General features: G+C 42.2%; 1 long non-coding RNA gene across 1 annotated transcript; it reads left to right on the forward strand.

Annotated features, from left to right (window-relative positions):
* Nucleotides 1-5030: 5030 nt before the first annotated feature.
* On the forward strand, nt 5031-12528 carry LOC309349191. Its single transcript, XR_014159813.1, has 2 exons — nt 5031-5076; nt 12099-12528. It is a non-coding gene; the product is annotated as an uncharacterized lncRNA (long non-coding RNA).
* The last annotated feature ends 5079 nt before the right edge of the window (nt 12529-17607 follow it).

Consider the following 17607-nt stretch of genomic DNA (forward strand, 5'->3'; position numbering starts at 1 on the left):
AATTTCTGTATGGGACAGATGCATATTCCTGCATTGCAGGGGGTTGGACTTGATGATCCTCAGGGTCCCTTCCAACTCTACAATTCTCTGGTTCTATTATTCAAAATGACCTTAACAGACTGGAGAACTGGCCCAGAACTAACAAAATGAATTTCAACAGGGACAAATGTAAGGTTCTGCATATGGCAAGAAGAACCAGATGTACAAATATAAGATGGGGGACACCCAGCTTACCAGTAATACATGTGGAAAGGATCTAGGGCCTTAGTGAACCACAAGCTTAACATGAGTCAACAGTATGATGTAGCAGCAAAAAAAGCTAATGCTATTCTAGGCTACATTAGCAGAAGTATAGTGTCCAGATCGAGGGAAGTAATAGTACCACTCTATTCTGGATGTGGGTGGCGCTGTGGGTTAAACCACAGAGCCTAGGACTTGCTGATCAGAAGGTCGACGGTTCGAAACCCTGCGACAGTGTGACCTCCCGTTGCTCGGTCCCTGCTCCTGCCAACTAGTAGTTCGAAAGCACGTCAAAGTGCAAGTAGATAAATAGGTACCACTCTGGCGGGAAGGTAAACGGCGTTTCCGTGCGCTGCTCTGGTTTGCCAGAAGCAGCTTAGTCATGCTGGCCACATGTACGCTGGCTCCCTCGGCCAATAAAGCAAGATGAGCGCCGCAACCCCAGAGTTGGCCACAACAGGACCTAATGGTCAGGGGTCCCTTTACCTTTATTCTGCTTTGGTCAGGCCACACGTGAAATACTGTGTCCAGTTCTGGGCACCACAATTTAAAAAGGTTGTTGACAAGGTGGAACGTGTGCAGAGGAGGGCAACCAAGATGATCAAGGGCCTGGAAACCAAGCCTTATGAGGAACAGTTGAAGGAGCTAAATATGTTTAACCAGGAAAAGAGGAGACTGAGAGGAGCTATGATAGCCATCTTCAAATATATTAAGGACTGTCTCATGGAAGATGGAGCAAGCTTGTTTTGTCCTGCTCCAGAGGTAGGACTCAAACCAATGGCTTCAAGTTACAAGAAGGGAGATTCTGACTAAACTTCAGGCAGAACTTTCTGACAATAAGAGCTGTTCAACAGTGGAACAGTCTCCCTTGGGAGATTGTAGACTCTCCTTCATTGAAGGTTTTTAAGCAGAGGTTGGATGGCCACCTGTCATGGATTCTTTAGTTGAGATTCCTGCATTGTGGGGGGGGTTGGACTAGATGACCCTTGGGGTCCCTTCCAACTCTATGATTCTATGAACCAGCATCCACCAACCTGATGCCCTCCAGATGTTTTGGATTAAGATTCCCAGCACGCTAGGGTGTGTCAATCACGCTGCCTTATTATCTCAGATCCTTCATAGATCAGTGTGGCTCTTTATTGTGCATATCAATGATAACAACCTGGTAGTTATTTTCATTATCACTTTGAGCTTGGTTAAAAAGTGGTGATTTAACAGGTTTATGTAGACCACATACTCTAAATAGGATCGTGATTTGTATCTGGGACACAGCAAGGGGTGGTTCAAAAAGGGAGTTGGTCTTTGTTCACTGTACAGTTCAATACTGTCTGCATTAAATTGGGCCACCCTTGGAACATGACATAAATCTTGAAGTGGTTTAAGTTTTGCCATTTTAGGAACTTGCCCACAAACTTTACAAACTATTCACTCATCTTTAACATAATCTCTTTTGAGTTAATAATTTAAATTTTATATTCCACATTTTCTTTTAGCATTAGCAGGGGAAATATGAGTGGAGCACATCACGCTTCAAAGTCTTCTATAGCCTTTTGTCTTTTAAATTAGATTTAAGATAAGCTTCAAGCTCTTCAGACAGATTCAGGTAGTCATAATTAACTGCCAACATTAAAATGTCCTGTCTAAGTCAACCCTGACAGTTTTTATGGCATAAGTTCATTAAAATTATGAGTCCATTTGCATTTCCACATTCTTTGCTGCGTATGTGACTTGTATCTCTCTTATGTTTCTGATCAACATATCAGTCTTCATCTACGCCTCTTGTCATAACATCCAATGGTACCTGGTTTTTATCTTCAGAAGGTACCAAGTACAACAGCCAATGATAGCCATATTAAAATGTGGAGAGTACACACAGGGGAAATGAAATCTGGAGAAAGAGTGCAGGGCATGAGTCGAAATACCCCACCCAAAGCTCTCATTGATGGAGACTGACTCCATCAATGACCTTTTCGCATTCTACAGAATGGTTTGCATTTCAGCTGGACATGCAAAGAATCCTCTCCACAATCCAGAACCCCAATGCCTGGTCATTCGGAAGATGCTTGTCCAGCTCAACATGTGAAAAACAGCCCTTTAAACCATTGGTGCCAGTGCATAAATATTGCGGACAGGGCTGCTGTTGTCCCTTCCTAAACTGTTTATTCCATCATGCATTCAAATACCTGAATAGGACTGGAAAGTAAGAGGGTTATTGTAAATGTCCTCCCAAGTGCTTTATTCCTGTTGGGTGTTGGTTCAACTGCATACCCTCCAACATTTCTCTGAAGAAAATAGGGATGTCCTATTCCAGGCATAGGCAAACTCGGTCCTCCAGATATTTTGGGACTACAGCTCCCATCATCCCTGACCACTGGTCATGTTAGCTAGGGATGATGGGAGTTGTAGTCCCAAAACATCTGGAGGGCTGAGTTTGCCTATGCCTGTCCTATTCCTTCATCATCATCATACCTCACCCATCTGACGGGGTTGCTCGAGCCACTCTGGGCAGCTTAACAACATATATTAAAACATAATAAAGCATTAAACATTTTTTTTAAAAACTTCTGTATACAGAGCTGCCTTCAGATGTCTTTTAAAGGTTGTATAGTTACTTATCTCCTTAGCTTGGGCGTCGCATAACTCCATACCATCCAACATTTCCCAAATCAAAATAGGGACGTTCTGAGGAAAAGCGGGACGTTCCGGGATCTAATCAGAAACCGGGATGGCTTCTGTAAATCCGGGAATGTCCCTGGAAAATAGGGACACTTGGAGGGTCTGCAACTGGAACCCCACTTCTTCTGTCAATAGTTACAGTCTCCCCAACTGTTCCTTGTCAGGCCTCAATGAGGGAGAAGAAATAACATGTCATGTCTGGCTGCATTCTTGCTTCCCAGCCATTGTCCACCAGCAAGCTCCGCTAACTAAGGTCCTGGGCTGCCAGGTGGCCACCCCTGAGCTACACAACTGGAGTCCTCAATAACACAGAACGTTTTCTAATATCACCCTGGTAATAATGATTAATCTTGATACCAGATGGAGTAAAGACTCTCTCTTTTTTAGTATAAATAAATCCTTTTATTTATTGTTCTTCTCATAAGAATACTTGTACATTTTTTTTTACTTTTCAATTATTGCATTGTAGGATTTTGAAGTGATTTGGAGTTCTTGAAAACCATCTTAAGTATAGCTAATAATCATCTCCTTTTTAAATGACTGAAAAACTAGCTTCTATTGAAATGTGCATAGATATGCAAGGCACTGGGGTCAGTTCAAGGAAAAAGAGAAGGGAAGCAAGATTAGCCAAACCTAAAATGAGTAAATTAGGTACTTACAGACAAGAAATGCTGATATTTCATAATCCTTCTAAGACTTTTTTTGTCTGTGTTTGCAAGATTATGGACTTTATTATTATTATTTTTTGTCTCTGTGTAACATTATACTTTCAGTAGTTCCTAGGCTGACACCTGCATCTTACATATTTTTGGGAAGAATTATTTTCATACCCTGACTACTTAGATAACTCTTTAGGATTTATATGCATGCATAACTGGGTAGAGGATTTCTGCCGTGCCGGTATGTGGAGTGGTTAAGTATTTTCAAACTAGTTGAAACAGACTGTGAGAGTTTTACACCATACTTGGGCAGTAAAGAGGGTCAGTATCTAACAGTGGAAGGATTAAGCACATGTAACTTAATGTTTTGGCCAACATGTCCCCATCACACACACACACACACACACACACACACACACAATTTCTTATGCTAATTTATATGTTTATGTGCAAATTATGATGGTGAGTGGTGTGCTTCATAGTGTGCACAGCAGACCTCCAAGGATTTTTTTTAAAAAAGTAAGATTTAAAAAGGGGGGAGGAGAGGGCAAAATATCTGTCTGGGGCCCAGTGCAAAAAAATCCAAGGGTCCCAGATGATACCCTTGCATATGTGGTTCTTCTTCAGGAGTACTGAAATGTAGCCACTCTACAAGTGAAATACTTTTGCCGTGAATAATGAAATGTACTATGCATGCCCTGTTGCCGACAAAGGTCCGTATAGTCAAAGCTATGGTTTTCCCAGTAGTGATGTATGGAAGTGAGAGCTGGACCATAAAGAAGGCTGATCGCCGAAGAATTGATGCTTTTGAATTATGGTGCTGGAGGAGACCCTTGAGAGTCCCATGGACTGCAAGAAGATCAAACCTATTCATTCTTAAGGAAATCAGCCCTGAGTGCTCACTGGAAGGACAGATCCTGAAGCTGAGACTCCAGTACTTTGGCCACCTCATGAGAAGAGAAGACTCCCTGGAAAAGACCCTGATGTTGGGAAAGATGGAGGGCACAAGGAGAAGGGCACGGCAGAGGACAAGATGGTTGGATAGTGTTCTCGAAGCAACCAGAAAGAGTCTGACCAAACTGCGGGAGGCAGCGGAAGATAGGAGTGCCTGGCGTGCTCTGGTCCATGGGGTCACGAAGGGTCGCACACGACTAAACGACTATACAACAACAACATGCATGCCCTGCAAATGTATCAATGAGAGCTCCTGTCGGGTAGTGCTCAATATGGTGCTCTACAGATGTTGTTGGACTCCAGTTCCCATCAGGCCTGACCATTTGCTGTTCTGACTAGGGCTTTGCTGTTGGAATAGAAGAGGATTGTCTGTCCTAGGCTGATAACTCTTCTTTATAGCTATTTTGATAGAGAAATAAAATGACCACAGCAGTGCTCTTTTGGTCATTTAACCTTCAGTGTACCTAGAAGTGAGCACTGGGACTGCCGAAGTGGCACCAGTGTGGTTGACTCCAAATCCCATCCACGTGGTTATGCACAGCCAATGGTAAGGGATTATGAAAGTTGTAGCCAGCAACATCTGGGTACCGCAGTGTGTGACTAGCCCTACTTTCCAACATGCTGAATTTTACCCCCCACCTGATACAATCTGAATTGGCATCTTTTACCTTCTTTTTATGAGGACTTACAGAAGATTTCCACACAATTAAACTCATGACTGACGTATACATGCTCATCCTTTTAACAGTACCCCAAAATTACAATTGGACTCCCCGCCCCCTTACCCATCCAACCATAAGAAAAGAATACAAATGTGTGCATATAGGCATTAGAAATGCTGATTGATGAGGGAACAATCAACAGATGCTGAGCTGGAAATTTGTTCAAAGGGACAGGAATGAATAGGCCTAATGACAATGTATGTTTTCTGTCTAAAATCAGTATTAGGAGAAGGGAAGTGAAGATTGCCGCTTGTTGCTCAGGGACATACATTTCACATGATGCAGTTAGGGGGGGAAAGTATTTGCTTATCTGTATGTAGCTTCCAAACCTCAAACCCTATTGTCTAGAATAATTGTGGTCTGTCCTTTTTTTTTTTGAAGAAAGTGAGATGCAGCCCAGAAGGTGAACCTATTGATTTCAAATACAGGCTGATACTAGTGGAATTTCTTTTGTTTTCCTTCTCGGAAGTTTAGAAGTAAATACAGTTAAAACAGAAAGGAGTGAAGCCCTACAAATGCAGGCTCTTTAATATAATTGTGAATAGATCTAACTACTGGTCAGGGTAGTTTCCCCTGGTTTTTCATTCGACTAGAGGGCAAAACTCATACCCTGGCCAAATTTGAAAGGGTTGCAGGATTGAGAAATTAGCCCTGAGCAGCGGGAAGAAACACTTACTTCCTGAAATGCTGGCCGCGGTGAAATTAAGTAAGGAAAATCCCATACCTCATCTACTTCTTTACACCCTTCCTGTTAATATACATGCACTCCTCTACTGGTCTCTCAGAAGAATGTACCGTATTTTTCGCTCTATAACACGCACCCGACCATAACACGCACGTAGTTTTTAGAGGAGGAAAATCCGTAGGCATGCCACCCGTAGGCATTCCCTCCATAACACGCACAGACATTTCCCCTTACTTTCTAGGAGGAAAAAAGTGAGTGTTATGGTGCAAAAAATACGGTAATTCTTAGGCAGCCAAGCCAAGGGATTTCTTCTTATTGCCTCCAGCCCTTGACTGGATCTTATGATTTCATGGGTCTTCAGAAATAAAAGAAGTCAGAAATGTATCTTTAGAACACCTTGCTGCTTGGATTTAAACAAATTGCATTAACTTCCAGTAATTTGTGAAGTCCCATTCCTAATTTGTGTCTAAAACAGTTCAGCACACACCCCATTATAATGTTATATCATTTTAAGTATCCAATGTACTTTGGTAATCCAGATGAAGGTTGATGAACTGCCATTCTGTATTAGCCGAGACCACTCAGAGAGAAGGTGTCCAAAAAGAAGTTTTTGAATAAGGTCGGTCTACGTAGCCCTGACTTCTCCAACCTGGTGCCTGCCAGATGTTTTGAACTACAACTCCCATCAGCCCTGGCCAGTATGGTCATAGGAGCTGTGGTCCAAAATATCTGGAGGCACCAGGTTGGGCAATGCTGGCCTAGCCCAACACCACCAGTGTACAGTGGTAGCTCGGGTTACATACGCTTCAGGTTACAGACTCCGCTAACCCAGAAATAGTGCTTCAGGTTAAGAACTTTGCTTCAGGGTGAGAACAGAAATTGTGCTCCGGCGGCAGCAGGAGGCCCCATTAGCTAAAGTGGTGCTTCAGGTTAAGAACAGTTTCAGGTTAAGAACGGACCTCCGGAACGAATTAAGTACTTATCCTGAGGTACCACTGTATTCAAATGGTATATCATGAAAAGTTAAAACAATATTGACATAAAAATGGAGAGGGGTTTTTTTAAGCTCAAAGGGCATTAGCTGAAAATGAGTATTTTACTCTGCAATCTCAAGGCCAAATACCTAAATCATGTTTGCGTCAGGGAGAAGTTCTTATTGGGGGGGGGGAGAGACATTTTGTATTTCAGGCAATTCTCAAAAATGCTTACAGCATAACCCTATGCATATTTCCTTGAGAATCGTTCTCACTGTGTTCAGTAGCCCTTACCCTCAAGGCATTAGATTGTAGAGAGTTTCTGGTCATTTTAACTGGCTACTGTACAGACCCGAAGAATTGATGCTTTTGAATTATGGTGCTAGAGGAGACTCTTGAGAGTCCCATGGACTGCAAGAAGATCAAACGCATCCATTCTTAAGGAAATCAGCCCTGAGTACTCACTGGAAGGACAGATCCTGAAGCTGAGACTCCAATACTTTGGCCACCTCATGAGAAGAGAAGACTCCCTGGAAAAGACCCTGATGTTGGGAAAGATTGAGGGCACAAGGAGAAGGAGACGGCAGAGGACGAGATGGCTGGACAGTGTTCTCGAAGCTACAAACATGACTCTGACCAAACTGCAGGAGGCAGTGGAAGACAGAAGTGCCTGGCGTGCTCTGGTCCATGGGGTCACAAAGAGTCAGACACAACTAAACGACTTAACAACAACAACAACAAAACTGTACAGACCCACAACCGGAGTCAGCTGAAAATTCAGGCTACTCGAAGAAGCACAATGGCTGTATTTCACGTGCTGCACATTACGGATGTCAGGGGTATTCTTCAACATTGCACAACGAGTTCCTGTCCTCCCATGTTCTAATACGACTAAACAAAATGAGTTATTGGTGGTTAAAAATAACTGTACAGAACCAAACCTATGCACTGGTTACATGCTACAGAGGCTTCTGGCTACAAATCTATTGTTAGTCTTAAATATGTACTAAATATTGCAAATGTTTCATACATATAATGAAAGCTCAAAGAATAGTTTTCCAAGAAAATGGCTTATGAGATGATTCTGTCATCACCGGAATTGTTAATTAAGCACCAAATAAAAATGACCCTTTTATTTTGGAGGGCACAAGGACAGGGCTTAAATACCAATATAGTGTGAGCATAAGAAAGCTTTGAACATTACCTCTTGTGCATAATCCGCTTTTCATAGAGTTTAATTTTTCTCTTGCTTCATCAGTTCCAAATGGAGCGGTCACCTCCATTAATAATATCCCTCCATTATTTTATTTAACAAATTCAGAATACCAAGTGCCTTATACATACACTCCAACATTTCTCTAATAAAAATAGGGACATCCCATTCCATAATGACAATTTTACTATTTATACCCCACACATCCTTCTTACCTTACATTTTTTTAAAAACCCTTCCCTATACAGGATTGCCTTCAGATGGCTCAGGGATCAGGTAACTCCATACCCTCCAACAATTCTCCAATGAAAATAGGGACATCATACCATACCCTCCAATATTGCTTCAAAGGAAATAGGGACATCCTAAGAAAATGTGGGTCATTCCAGGATCAAATCAGAAACTGGGACAGCTTCTCTAAATCAGGGACATCCCTGGGAAATAGGGACATTTGGAGGGTTTACTTATATTGGGGTGGGCAGAATGTAGAATGGGATGTAGTGGGATTTCCAGCAGTGTTTCAATGGTTTCTGAATCTAATAGTTTACTGATAATGAATTAAAACGCAAGGGTTGGCTTTTGTTTAATGCTGTACCATTTCTGCCTTTCTCCTAATTGCTTAACTCTCAACCCCAGTGTTGTTCATCTGTAAAATAGAGAGTATAAATTTGTTATCTTTGACCACATCTTTGTGTCATTCTACTGGACAGTTTTAGAGTTTGGTGTTAGAATCCCTGACTTGCAGTAACTTCAGATTTGTACTCCAGATTTTCAGATTATGCTGATGTATGGTTTATAAATGTAGTAGGTAATTGGCTCCAACCCCCAAGGCACACTTTTACAGCTGACACTGCCCTTTCTATTACTGTCCACCTGGCTCCAGTAAGCAGATTTCAACATTCCATGTAAAAAAATAAAGCAAATCATATAGGACTGAAATCTGCCCACCTCTGTGTTATATATTGGGCATCTTTAAGGGGATCTGTTCAATGTAGGTAGAATGGGAACTGAGCAGGAGAGCAAACAGTCATGCACTGTGGAATTTTGAAGGGATATTTACTGAGACTTTTTGTGGAAGCCCAAAGAGATAACAGTGGTACCTCGTGTTACATACGCTACAGGTTACAGACTCCACTAACCCAGAAATAGTGCTTCAGGTTAAGAACTTTGCTTCAGGATGAGAACAGAAATCGTGCTCCGGCGGCGCAGCAGCAGCGGGAGGTCCCATTAGCTAAAGTGGTGCTTCAGGTTAAGAACAGTTTCAGGTTAAGAACGGACCTCCGGAACTAATTAAGTACTTAACCCAAGGTACAACTGTACTGGTGGACACAGTACTGCCCATGGGCATCAGAGTGGTAACCCCGCCCCCAAGCTGAATCACCAGATCCACCAATGAGAACCCATGCCTGTGATTGTTCCTGCCATTTGCACAAAAATGAGCAGGTGACCCAGTGAGCTTCATTGCTACCATGATAACCTATGCTGTCAAACTGAAGCTTTTTCAGTCAATATTTCCTCTTTCTACCCTTCCTGCTAGCCTAACAAGTTATTGGATGAGAGCGTTAATGATTAATTGGGGTGGGAGATTTGCAGCAGAATATAAGCTGTTCCCTGACACAAGTGTTCAAAATGTGCCTTTTTTTCATCAAGCTGGAGGGGTTTGTGGTGGTATTCAATCCCCTGTACTCTGAAATTAACTTTAACTTATTACATTTTATTAAAGCCTACCATTTTACGTTTAAGCTTTTCAAAAATATTAGCAATGGTCCTTTAAGGCTACAATCCTAGACTCCGTAGCTAGGGAGTCTATTTAACGCAATGGGAGTTATTTCCAAGTGTTCTTGGGATTTTGCTTTATGTGATGCTATACACAATATAGGCCATTTTATTGCAGTTCTTTATTGATTTATTTATTAAACCTCTCAGCGTTCAATAAATCTTTGAAGTCATTAACAGCAGTAGAGTAAAAAATAATGTATAGAACTAGCATCAAGAGCTTCTTAGTGTTGCTAAGCTCAATGTCTTCAATGGACTGCGTAAAGAGGTTTGCACTCTGAACAGGGAGACGTGGGTTCAAATCCTTAGAATCATAGAGTTGGAAGAGACCACAAGGGCCATCGAGTCCAACCCCCTGCCAAGCAGGAAGCACCATCAGAGCACTCCTGACATATGGTTGTCAAGCCTCTGCTTAAAGACCTCCAAAGAAGGAGACTCCACCACACTCCTTGGCAGCAAATTCCACTGTCAAACAGCTCTTACTGTCAGGAAGTTCTTCCTAATGTTTAGGTGGAATCTTCTTTCTTGTAGTTTGGAACCATTGCTCCGTGTCCGCTTCTCTGGAGCAGCAGAAAACAGCCTTTCTCCCTCCTCTATGTGACATCCTTTTATATATTTGAACATGGCTATCATATCACCCCTTAACCTCCTCTTCTCCAGGCTAAACATGCTCAGCTCCCTTAGCTGTTCCTCATAAGGCATCGTTTCCAGGCCTTTGACCATTTTGGTTGCCCTCCTCTGGACACGTTCCAGTTTGTCAGTGTCCTTCTTGAACTGTGGTGCCCAGAACTGGACACAGTACTCCAGGTGAGGTCTGACCAGAGCAGAATACAGTGGCACTATTACTTCCCTTGATCTAGATGCTATACTCCTATTGATGCAGCCCAGAATTGCATTGGCTTTTTTAGCTGCCGCGTCACACTGTTGGCTCATGTCAAGTTTGTGGTCAACCAGGACTCCTAGATCCTTTTCACATGTACTGCTCTCAAGCCAGGTGTCACCCATCTTGTATTTGTGCCTCTCATATTATTATTTTTTGCCCAAGTGCAATACTTTACATTTCTCCCTGTTAAAATTCATCTTGTTTGTTTTGGCCCAGTTCTCTAATCTGTCAAGGTCGTTTTGAAGTGTGATCCTGTCCTCTGGGGTGTTAGCCACCCCTCCCAGTTTGGTGTCATCTGCAAATTTGATCAGGATGCCCTTGAGTCCATCATCCAAGTCGTTGATAAAGATGTTGAATAAGACCGGGCCCAAGACAGAACCCTGTGGCACCCCACTAGTCACTCTTCTCCAGGATGAAGAGGAACCATTGATGAGCACCCTTTGGGTTCAGTCAGTCAGCCAGTTACAAATCCACTGAGTGGTAGCATAGTCAACTCCGCATTTTACCAGCTTCTTTACAAGAATATCATGGGGCACCTTGTCAAATGCCTTGCTGAAATCAAGGTAGGCTACATCCACTGCGTTCCCTTCATCTACCAGGGTTGTAATTCTGTCAAAAAACGAGATCAGGTTAGTCTGACATGACTTATTTTTCAGAAATCCATGCTGACTATTGGTGATCACAGTATTCCTTTCTAGGTGCTCACAGACTGTTTGCTTAATGATCTGCTCCAGAATCTTCCCTGGTATTGATGTCAGACTGACTGGGCGGTAATTATTTGGGTCCTCTCTTTTCCCCTTTTTGAAAATAGGGACAACATTTGCCCTCCTCCAGTCTGCCAGGACTTCGCCTGTTCTCCAGGAATTCTCAAAGATGACTGCCAGTGGTTCTGAGATCTCATCTGCCAGTTCTTTTAATACTCTTGGATGCAGTTCATCTGGCCCTTACTCAGCCATTAAGCTTGCTGGTGTTGATCTTAGGCCAGTTACCATCCCCCACTTCATCCTCACAATAATCCTGTGAGGAAGGCTAGCCTGACCAACCTTATAGGATTGTGAGGATAAAAAGGAGGAGGGGGCACATACTGTATCTGCCACTCTGAGATTCTAAAACAAAGGTCAGATGAAAATGTACGTGATGGTTTAGTTTGGGATAACAGTTTCAATAAATACAATTCTTAATTTTCAATTAATTTTTGACCCTTAGTTATCAAACAGGTTATCGTTAAGTGCTTACCTCCTCAGGTTGGTGGAAAAATCCAAGTCTCCATAGCCCTTGTTGCTCAGTATGAACCACCCCTCTCTTATTTTTGCCAGCTAATGCAATCGTTCCTGATTAAATCCATCTGCAGTTCTTCATGTCTCAGAATGGAACTGCAGGATCAGCAAGCAACGTACAACTTTGAAGATACGCCCAAGCAATTAAATTGGCATATCTATCATTTCACCCATGTTGTCAAAGGAACGGTTATGTGCTACCTGTTGTTACGTTGCAAAGCAGGACTCAGTGTTCTGCTGGAAAGTACAGCTTTAGTTTGTTGAACAGTTCCCAGTACTAACGCATGGTCTCTGTGGTTAGTCAACACTAACACAATACATTTTTCTTGACAAAGGGAGGGAGAGTGTCAATGTCTGTGTAGAATAACTATACGGCTAACCTTCAACTATTCCCCCTTCCAACCAATCAGGGCTGCAATGATTATTCAATTGAAAAACACACTGGGTAGTACTCAGCTAAGTATTACTCAGAATAGACTTATTTAAATTAATGACCCTAACCTAGTCATGTTTGATAATTTCAGTGGGTCTACTCTTGAGTAAAACTTTGAAACCCCCCATTATGTATACATGCACCATCATAGAGAACCTCCAGACAGGCTTCAGAGTGGTTTCTTCTGCAAGGCAGGGAGACTGGTAGCATTCATGAGTCCAGCGCATATCCCTGCACCCCACCATCCAACACACCTATACACTGTATGAATTGGATTTTGGTCCAATTCAAATCCTGTCACCCTTGATGCACTTGTTTTGGGTCCGTCGTGACAAATGGGGAGATGTAAACAGGTATGAATATGCTTTCCTAATTCCTCAGCTTGGGTTTTTTTTTTATCTCTCTTCAAATACTGCATGCTTTCTATCTTTGTAGCCTGGAATCAATTTAAAGATTTTATGAATAGAATCCTTGGTAAAGAGAATTCTGCCTGTGTGTCTATCGCTGGTCTGGCCTGAGCTTCTGTGTGAATTGTGAAATGGAGTAAACGAAATGTGAGGCTGCTGTGTGACTAGGTTAATAGTAAATTTGCATTTTTTCTATTGGAGTGTGAAAGGAAGAGGTGAGAAGCATTGTTAATTCCCCCTCCTGTTAAAAAGTGCTTAGGAAACTAGTCAGTTATCTCACAACTTAACATTTTCCATTGCTGCTTAACATTCAGCCACAGTAAGTAAAACCCAGCAGTGGCTACTATTGTACTTATTAAAGCCAACAGAGCATTGCAGAAAAAGATTTACAGTTACAAAAAAAAAAAAAAAGAGTTCCCAGCCAGATTTTTTTAAAAAATTAAATAAGCATAAAAATTGCTTTATTTGGAGGGCGTGTGCTATCTAGTTCATTTGTAAGTGAAACAATGACACACCCAGGAAACATAATCTAGTGTGTAATAAATAAACTGCACACAATAATAATTATTTTTCCCAGATATTTTTTCAAGTGTCTTACGCAAGAAGAACTTAATGTATTTTTATCTCCCCACAGAGTGAAATAAAGGTACTATTTGGCCTTAGTTATGTTAGGTGCTGGAGGAGTTTCTTGAGAGTCCCATGGACTGCAAGAAGATCAAACCTATCCATTCTGAAGGAAATCAACCATGAGTGCTCACTGGAAGGACAGATCATAAAGCTGAGGCTCCAATACTTTGGCCACCGCATGAGAAGAGAAGACTCCCTGGAAAAGACCCTGATGCTGGGAAAGATTGAGGGCACTAGGAGAAGGGGACGACAGAGGACGAGATGGTTGGACAGTGTTCTCAAAGCTACCAACATGAGTCTGATCAAACTGTGGGAGGCAGTAGAAGACAGGAGTGCCTGGTGTGCTCTGGTCCATGGGGTCACAAAGAGTCGGACACAACTAAATGACTAAACAACAACAAAATGTTAGGTTAGGGTAATAATCTAAATAATAATTGCTGACTACTGCTGAAGTCCCATACCTACTTATCTGGGAGGAAACCCAACTGAATTCAATATGACTTACTTCTGAGTAAGCATTCACAGGATTGCATGGTGAGGATTGATCCACATGTGCAAATATTATACAGATACAAATGCAGAAGGTCAGAGTCAGACAGGTCACAAGGCTCCTGTATCATGGGGCTCTTTTAAGCAGAAATGTATTCCTCCGCAGAATGGGAAAACCCCCAGAAATAATCCCCTCACACAGGAACTACTTTTCCATAAATGGCTCCTGTCCTGTGTGGCTAGTGTAATGTTTATGATCCAACCATGTCAGCAGGGACTGATCACATGACCTTTTCCATTGAATTGTTATTTTCCCATCGAAGTGCTGGTTCTATGATCAGGATCCATAAACCTGCCTCCGCTGTCATGGTTATTTCATCTGAATCTTGCTGTGTGGGAGCTGCTTGTGGAAGAACAGTCCTTATGCAGATAGGGTTACACAAGGATATTTGTGGCTGCTCCCAAGCAGGAGTGTTGATCATGTACCCACACAATATTAGAAGCACCCACACAATATTGTTGTCATCAAAATGTCAGCCTGTCTTGTTGTTTCTTTCTTTCTTTGTTTACATGTAATATACATTTCCCTCTTGCCACAGAAATCTGATAAGTAAAAACAACCCCTTACAGTCACTGCTGGTGTGGAAGCTCGTTAGCACATTTGGGGTAGGAAGTGCGTAATATGTGTTGCACCATTTTCTTTGGTAGCCTCTAATGCCACACCCCTAGTCCCATTTCCTCCTCAGATGAGCACAGACTCCGCATTGTGTTTCCATTTCACAAAACTACTACAGTACTTCTACTAATTGCTACATGCTGAGCACATGCTCAGATTTCAACAACCCGATTAGGAGGAGTTGTCCTCTCAAGATTTCCACATGGTACTTGTGAGGGATTACCTGGGAAATTGCAATTGTAGTACATACTTTAGGCATTAAGGCATTAATTTTAGCATACGGTGGTACCTTGGGTTAAGAACTTAATTCGTTCTGGAGATCTGTTCTTAACCTGAAGCACCACTTTAGCTAATGGGATTTCCCGCTGCCGCGGCGGCGCAATTTTTGTTTTCGTCCTGAAGCAAAGTTCTTAACCCGAGGTACTATTTCTGGGTTAGCGGAGTCTGTAACCTGAAGCGTCTGTAACCCGAGGTACCACTGTATACCTTAGGCAGAGGTTCCAGGCCAGGATTTGATTTCCTTGGAATAAAGGTCAGCAGAGACTGTGGTTGTCAGGATGCTGTCAGTGGCTGGTTGCCCAGGGAAGTATAAAGACAAGGAAAAGTTTCTTACTGTCCTTTTTTATTTCAATCTTTACAGAGAAGGACTATAGAACCCACCCTCTTGGAGAATGGTGTTGTCCCAAGTGAATCTCCACCCCCTGCTTTTCCCACTTCCTCATTTGTCTCTTCTACGGGTGTTGCTACGTGCCCTGTTTTTGTGCTCTTTGCTCTCCTACTTTTAAGGCTCACTGGGTTCTGGGAGATGGAGGATGTAGAATGCTTTCTAATGACAATGTGTCAGCCAGCTGCTACTCTGGTTCTGCCTGCTCCTCCTTTCTCATTGTTTCCCAACTTTTCCCCTCATCTGCCTCTGAGCTGTGACCTCCTGCAAACCCCTGTTGTAAATCTATACTATCTTCCTCCTCCCTGGGAGGGTCAGGATGTGGAGGCGGTCTCCACCATTCCTCCTCTGCCCAGTCCCTGACAGTGGTGTATTTAGGATATTTGGTTTTATTTACACATACTGTATATACAATCTGAGATGGAGGGACTCACAGCATTAACAGCCCAACAAACTTGCTTCTTAATTCATTACGAGTTTGGATCCAGCACAGAGCAAGCATATCTCCGTGTCTCAGCTTCCAGCCTGCTTTCTGCATGCTTCCAACTCACTCACAAACCACCCTCCTAATGTTCTTCTACCTAACAGCTAGGTTGGGGGGGCACCCATTCATCCTATGGCACAGAACAACTGATTTGGTTGTGCTAATCATGGTGATTAAGTAGCCAGCCACAACAATTGTTTAGACAAGGGACTGGTTTGTTAAGTTTCCTCTCATACCCCCACAGATACAGGAACTCAAGAATTGGAATAGGCTCAGGGCATCCTGCAGACTGACCCTTCAACCTAGCTTATTTATTCTAATTATTCTTACAGAAGGTTTGTGCAAGGCCTCTTTATCATTTTTGTTAAAGCTTAAGAATATAAATATAATTCTTGTGCAAGACCTGTTTTAATAGTTTTAAAAAACAAATGGAAATGGATAGTGTTGGATAGATAGGTTAATCACATCGTTTGAGAATCAAGGTCCTATAGTATTTTCATATCCCACCTAAAAACATTAAAGTCCAGCTTAAGTGTCTCATCAAGGTTATAACTGATGCAACCACAATTTGAAGAAGAACAGGATAATCTGGCTGGCTCTACCAGAATCATAAGTTTCCCCACTCAATAAGTGTCAACTCTACACCATACAGCACCTATGTCACTTGCTTTGGATAAAAAGTTGTGTCAGCTAATTTGAACATTATCAGGATAACAAATTAGCTTTTACTCATACATGCTGATGCTCATACAATAATTACTGCAGGTTTATAAGAGGAGACATTCAGATACAGATGGGAAACTTGGCATCTAACCGCAACTTTGGCTTTATTTAGTAGTAGCTGACAGGCAGGTAGCCAACTTGGGTCATGGGGGGGGGGAGGAATATGCGTTTTCTAAAGTATTTTATTAAAATGCTGCAAGTGTAGACCTCAGGAATGTCAGCATGTGTGTACATAATCATCCTACATAGCACTAAATAATTCAAAGGACTGAACAGGAGGGATTCAAAAGGTTAAGAGCCCCTTTCCATCACAATCCCCCCCCCTCGCTACAAAAAACAGGATTGCTATCTACTGCACATATTTTGTCACTACAGAAATGAAGTGTTCTTCCAGAATCCAGTGCTTAGAGAATCATAGTAATATTTATAACGTACCTAGAGCATCCAGTTTCTAAAGGTAAAAACTTTGTTCCCAGGCTTATACTCCAAAAGTAAAAGAATGAAGGGGAATGGCTGAGACATAGGATAAAGGGATTGCAAAGATCAGAACATAAAGCTCTGGAGAATAGCTGCTGTTTAAGCGCAGAAAGAAAGAGGAATACATGAATATGTGGCAATGAATTCCAAAGCTATAGTATGGCAAAGAAGTAAAGGCACTGGGGAATAAAGGGGTGGTTTTAGGTTTAAACAGTTGAAGATGAACACAATCAAAATGAAAGAGGAGAAAAATACAACGGACTGAAAGAAAGGAGTAATTTAAAGGCAAAACAATGAAAGTGAATACAACAAAGAAGCTGATGCACATAATAAAAAATATGGAGAGATACGGGTAAATCAAAGACCAGAAAAGCAGAGGAATTAAGCAGAGCATTTCAGCGAAGAGAGATCCTGAAATATAGGATATGAGCATCTCAATATAATTTAGCAGGGCCAGCCCTGGTGACAGTCAGGTGACAGTCGCTGAGGCCAGCAGCAACAACTTTCTAATCCCCTGGTTGTGCCACATCTGTTGGAGGACAGAGCTGTACATGCCATGTGGTCTGTC

Source organism: Podarcis erhardii (assembly GCF_964252035.2).
Source record: "Podarcis erhardii genome assembly, chromosome: 8".
NCBI lineage: Eukaryota > Metazoa > Chordata > Lepidosauria > Squamata > Lacertidae > Podarcis > Podarcis erhardii.